General features: G+C 42.9%; 1 long non-coding RNA gene across 1 annotated transcript; it reads left to right on the top strand.

Moving 5' to 3' along the window:
• LOC129818827 (uncharacterized) lies at positions 1 to 2965 on the top strand. The gene is made up of 2 exons (XR_008753983.1): positions 1 to 154; positions 249 to 2965. It is a non-coding gene; the product is annotated as an uncharacterized LOC129818827 (long non-coding RNA).
• Positions 2966 to 6210: the final 3245 nt, after the last annotated feature.

The following is a 6210-nucleotide window of genomic DNA, read 5'->3' as shown; positions in this document are numbered from 1 at the left end:
GAACATGAAATTGCTACTTAGACTGCCTGTCTGTGTTCTAATGTTATTCTAGTAACGTTACAACAGACAAAGAATTTTGTACAACGTTGGTCATGCCGTTTATAGTTATAGCAGAAGTTTGTACAACATGCCTTTGGCCAGACATGCTCAGAAGGTAAGCCTATCAGGAAGAGGCATCCAGAGAATCCGTTCAAGGAGCCACTCCATAGGTTCCATCCCTACTTTACAGTCCTGTTTTTTCTATGCAGGCTCAGTGAAGATCAACTCTCAGAATGAACTTCTGGTGGTTACCAACGACAACGGTGATATAAGAGGGGACCACTCGATTCTTTACAGTGTTACCAGTCCTCCAAAGCTGGGGAGACTGGTCAGAAAACAGACAGGCAACTCTACCGCAGAGATCTCCTCCACAAAAAACATGGTATGCATATATGTGTATGTATAGTGGAGTTAAAGGGGCAGTGGTGTCTAAATGGGATTTTTCTGTGTTTTATATACAGTACCAGTTAAATGTTTGGACACACCTACTCATTGAAGGGTTTTTCTTGATTTGTACTATTTTCTACATTGTGGAATAATAGTAAAAACATCAAAACGATGAAATAACACATATGGATTCATGTAGTAACCAAAAAAGTGTTAGCATTCTCTCAACCATCCTCACCTGGAATGCTTTTCCAACAGTCTTGAAGGAGTTCCCACATATGCTGAGCACTTGTTGGCTGCTTTTCCTTCACTCTGCAGTCCAACTCATCCCAAACCATCTCAGTTGGGTTGAGGTCGGGTGATTGTGGAGGCCAGGTCATCTGATGCCTCACTCTATCACTCTCCTTCTTGGTCAAGTAGCCCTTACACAGCCTGGAGGTGTGTTGGGTCATTGTCCTGTTGAAAAACAAATTATAGTTCCACTAAGAGAAAACCAGATGGGATGGCGTATCGCTGCAGAATGCTGTGGTAGCCATGCTGGTTAAGTGTACCTTGAATTGTAAATAAATCACAGACAGTGTCACTAGCAAAGCACCCCCACATCAGCACACCTCCTCCTCCAAGCTTCACGGTGGGAACCACACATGCGGAGATCATCCGTTCACCAACACTGCGTCTCACAAAGACCTGGTGGTTGGAACCAAAAATCTAAAATTTTAACGCATCAGACCAAAGGACAGATTTCCACCGGTCTAATGTCCATTGCTTGTGTTTCTTGGCCCAAACAAGTCTCGTCTTCTTATTGTTGTCCTTTAGTAGTGGTTTCTTTGCAGCAATTCGACCATGAATTGCCTGATTCATGCTGACTCCTCTGAACAGTTGATGTTGAGATGTATCTGTTACTTGAACTCTGTGAAGCATTTATTTGGGCTGCAATATAAGGTGCAGTTAACTCTAATGAACTTATCCCCTGTAGCAGAGGGAACTCAGGGTCTTCCTTTCCTGTGGCGGTCCTCATGAGAGCCAGTTTCATTATAGCGCTTTATGGTTTTTGCGACTGCACTTGAAGAAACTTTCAATGTTCTTGAAATGTTCCGTATTTACTGACCTTCATGTCTTAAAGTATTAATGGACTGTCATTTCTCTTTGTTTATTTGAGCTGTTCTTGCCACAATATGGACTTGGTCTTTTACCAAATTGAGCTATCTTCTGTATACCACCGCTACCTTGTCACAACACAACTGATTGGCTCAAACGCATTAAGGAAAGAAATTCCACAAATTAACTTTTAACAAGGCACACCTGTTAGTTGAAATGCATTCCAGGTGGCTACCTCATGAAGCTGGTTGAGAGAATGCCAAGAGTGTGCAAAGCTGTCATCTAGGCAAAAGGTGGCTACTTTGAAGCATCTGAAATATAAAATATATTTTGATTTGTTTAGCAATTTTCTGGTTACTACATGATTTCAGATGTGTTATTTCATAGTTCTTCACTATTATTCTACAATGTACAAAATAGTAAAAAAAAAATAAGGAAAAACCCTTAAATGAGTTAGTGTGTCCAAACTTTTGACTGGTACTGTATTTTGTGACGACCCTCCCACTCTGTCTGCCGTATTCTCTCTTTGCTCTTGTTTCCTTATTAGGATGCCGGTGGGCGGAGTTGGGAGGGTCGTCAGCTACATGGGAAACACCTGGGCCCAGTGTGTCCCAGGATAAATACACCACTTCCCCATTCATGGAGGAGACTCTCTCCATGCAGACACCTTTATAGATTTTGTTGTGTATCTTGGTGGTTTTTGGTTGTTTGCTTTGGCACCTTTCAACACCCTGCATTTTCACATTCATGCATGCTAAACACTCACTTACACTACTGATTACACACACCATTGTATATTGTACTTAGTTTACTTTATTTAATAAATATATGTTTCGTTATTCCTTATCTCCACGTTGTCTCCCTTTTGTTACGGGCTTTGAGCCGGTTCGTGACAATTTCCACACAATGAGGTTGGAAAAATACTGTGAAATTGTGGAAATTAAGTGTAAGAATTTTTTTTTAAATTTCAGCTTGTTTTCCATGGTTGAAGTTTTGGTGACATCTAAGTTAATAGACCGATAACAAAGAGTTTCAAACCTCTCTGCCAATAACATCTAGTTTTCAGGTTACATAACCCTCCCATTAGCCTCTTCCAATTAGGCCTCTCACTCAGACCACTTCTAGTGTAATGTCCTGACCAGAGTTCTTATGTGTTTTGTTTGTTTAGTGTTGGTCAGGACGTGAGCTGGGTGGGAATTCTATGTTGTGTATCTAGTTAGTCTGTTTCTGTGTCCAAGTCTAATATGGTTCTCAATCAGAGACAGCTGTCAATCGTTGTCCCTGATTGAGAATCATATATAGGTGGCTTGTTTTGTGTTGGGGATTGTGGGTGGTTGTTTCCTGTCTTTGTGTTTTGTCTGCACCAGCTAGGACTGTGACGGTTAGTTTGTTTTGTCATTTTGTATAGTGTCTTGTTTTGTGTGAATTAAATAATGGAAAATTACCACGCTGCACATTGGTCCTCAGATCCTTCTCGCCTCTCCTCGTCTGAGGAGGAGGACGACAGACTGCCATTACAGCATTGGAATAATAATTTATTTTGTAAAGTGGTTTCTTGGGTCACACAGCATTTTCAGTCACCTACTTGTCTGTAGAACAAGTCGATAAAAAGGTTGTCAAGCCCCGCACAATGTTTTTTAAAAAGTCTCATGGAATTAGGCCTACATTGACCACCACACATGGCTGCTTCTATGGGCTGTATCATAGATTGAAATAGCTATTATATTTCCATGTGAAAATGTCATGGGGATGAATAAATGGTAGGCCACTCTGATAGGCCTTCATTATGATCAAATAGCCACAGTAGCCAACTTGGCCACTGTTAAAACTAACTTAAAGCATGTTCACAGTAAACGCGCGCCGGAGGTTGCACAGAATTTTCACAACATTTAAGTTTCCACTCGGGCAGACCTGAAATCAGCGACGAAAAAAATGAGGGAACATTGTTTCTCTCCCTCCTTTTGCGTGTGTTGCAACATGTCTGTGAAATACACTTGAAATAAATGCACATTCGTTGTGGTTTTATTTAGGTGATCAACAAACCCACCAATGGCTACCTGGGTCTTGGAGAGCACCTGAAAGAGACTTCTAGGCGGACATCCACGAAGGCAGGGTCCATCTCATCCAGGACGGGAAGCCATCTTTAGGTGTGTTCATCGGCCTCTCTACAAGCTCTTCAACCTGGAGGTCGCTGTGGCAATCGTATCCATGGTGAACAACACGGGCGTGAAGCTAGTTCAGGGTCAGACCACCGCTACCTTGACAGCAGAACACGTGGCGGTAGAGACCAATGGGAGACAGCGTGACCATCCACTACACAGTGACCACATCGCCACACCATGGCTGTCTCCTCATGTCTGACCTGCCAGTCAGTGAGTTTAACCAGGAGGATCTCCACTCAGGCAGATTGTCCTACCACATGACAGACCTCACTTCCTCCTCTGATAGCTTTGAGTTCACGGTCTTGACCACGGAAAGTAACCTAACTGCTGTGACGGTCGTCACGGTTCGACCGCTCATCCATCTCAGCAAACGCCTCCTGATCCCCAGCTGCATCACCGTGAGGCTGAGGAAAGACGCTCTGGACACCACAGAGCTTGCCGCACTCAGCAGCAGTGACCCCGTCTTCCACAACTTGTCACCTCCCAAACATGGCAAGCTGGTCAAGGGGACCTTTGACCTCTTGGATGGATCCAATCACTCTGTGGAGAGCTTTACCTTCCGGAACGTGGTCCAGGGCAGGGTGGCCATGGGGGAGGCCTTGGTACATCAAAGACGCAACAACAACACCGCCAATCAATCAACATATTTACTGTCCCAATTGGGAAATTTTGGCCGACCACAACACAACAGAGGCCCATGTGTCCATGCTCAATGACTCATTCACATTCCTTCTGAGGGCAGATAATATCCAGCCAGCTGTGGGAGTGTTTCTGTTTAGCATCGTGCCATATGACGAGAGTTTAAACCTCACGAGCAGGTCACCACGCACAATCGAACCACAGGCGACACAGCGACTAAAATGCACTCTGCTACCCACCCTCACAACACGAACCACAAGACCCACAACAAAAATACCCTAGAGAAGCAGTTCAAAGGAAATCACACAGAGGTTTAACCTCAGCTTGTATCCAATGTGACTATTGACTACCGACACATTCCATATTTGTGACCCGTTTCAGGAAACTAGGTGTATGTCTAAAGTTACAACTTCACAGGAGAGCCATTTTAAAAATGTTCTTCTTTTATCAAAATTCGTTTTTGGGGCAGAAATACCTTCTGGAACATGTGAACTTTCAAGTGCATTAATAACAAACCTGTATGACATCTGTAAATACGAATACAATTGTTAAATTACAACAGCAACCTTTACACTAGCCATGATTGGCTGAGATAATGAGTGGGCCGGACATGTCGAGAGAGGAGTTCAAATTGGTCTGCCATATAGAAGGCTTCTGTCTATTTGAGCTGGTCAGTCTGTGTTTGTGATCTTGTCGAACACAGCTTTTTCTAAATGTAGGAAATGTGTTGTGTAGTGGAGCTGCATAAGTGTTGCTCTCCACTTTCTGGAGGATCATGTCAGTGGACTTAGAGTATGACAGCTAAAGAGGTGGAGAAAACACCTGCCTCCGGATTACATCTTCAAATTAAGGGCTAGCGTTAGCTGGCTGGCTCCCTAGTCGTATCCTAGAGTTGTTTGCTTTGCTAGAGCGAGCCTAATGTTAGCTAGCTAACATTGAACAAGGTTGGTCAGCTCCCAGCATATGCATGCTGTGTAGTAACGACATGATGTGGCACTATGGTCATTGTTGTTTAACTAGCTAACGCTCGATGGATGGCTCATTAGCTAACGTTATGTGACGTGTGTGTGATCTTACACGTTCTTTACCTAGCTAGGTTCATTGTTTATCTAGCTAGATAGCTACATGTCTTAAGCTAAAGTGTACTGTTAGCTAGCTAGCTAGCGTTAGCTGGCTGGCTCCCTAGCTGACATTATTATTCGTAACCCAGAGCTGTTGGCTTTGCTAGTTAGAGACTAATGTTAGCTAGCTAACATCGAACCTGGTTGGTTAGCTCCAAGCATATTCATGCAGTGTAATAACGACATGATTTGGGACTATGTTCATTGTTGTTTAACTAGCTAATGTTAGCTGATTGGCTTGTTAGCTAACGTTACGTCATGTGTGTGATCTTACATATTGTTTACCTAGCTAGTTTCATTGTTTACCACCTAGCTAGCTAGCTACATGTCTGAAGCTAAATTGTACAACACCCGTTGAATATAGCCGGTGTCAGTAAACATCTGCAAAAAAGCAGAATGAAGTTGTTGCAGGCAGAGCTGGTTAGGCTGTTTTCATGTTATCCAGAGGTAAACAAATCGTCGTCCAGAGCGTCAAGTGCGGGCTCTGAACGCTTCGAGAGCAAAACAAGATGGGTGGGTCTAAAGCTTAAGAGGGTGTCAACAATGCTGAATGGGTGTAGACAAAAAAGAGCTCTTCACTAGATACCAAAACATTCAAAGGCCATTTTCTCAAAAGTAAGTTTTCAAGTTTATCAACTTTCCAAGCAGACTTACTTTCCCATTGTTCCTCAAAAATGTGGTGTATGATATACCATTTTGTATTTCTGAGTCTTTACTTTTATCCAATGTAAAAAACACAATTTCAGATTTTGCTACATAAGACC

This window comes from Salvelinus fontinalis, chromosome 21 (genome assembly GCF_029448725.1).
Source record: "Salvelinus fontinalis isolate EN_2023a chromosome 21, ASM2944872v1, whole genome shotgun sequence".
NCBI classification, from domain to species: Eukaryota; Metazoa; Chordata; class Actinopteri; order Salmoniformes; family Salmonidae; genus Salvelinus; species Salvelinus fontinalis.
Note: the sequence above shows the minus strand (reverse complement) of the source record. Positions and strands in the feature narration are given on the sequence as shown.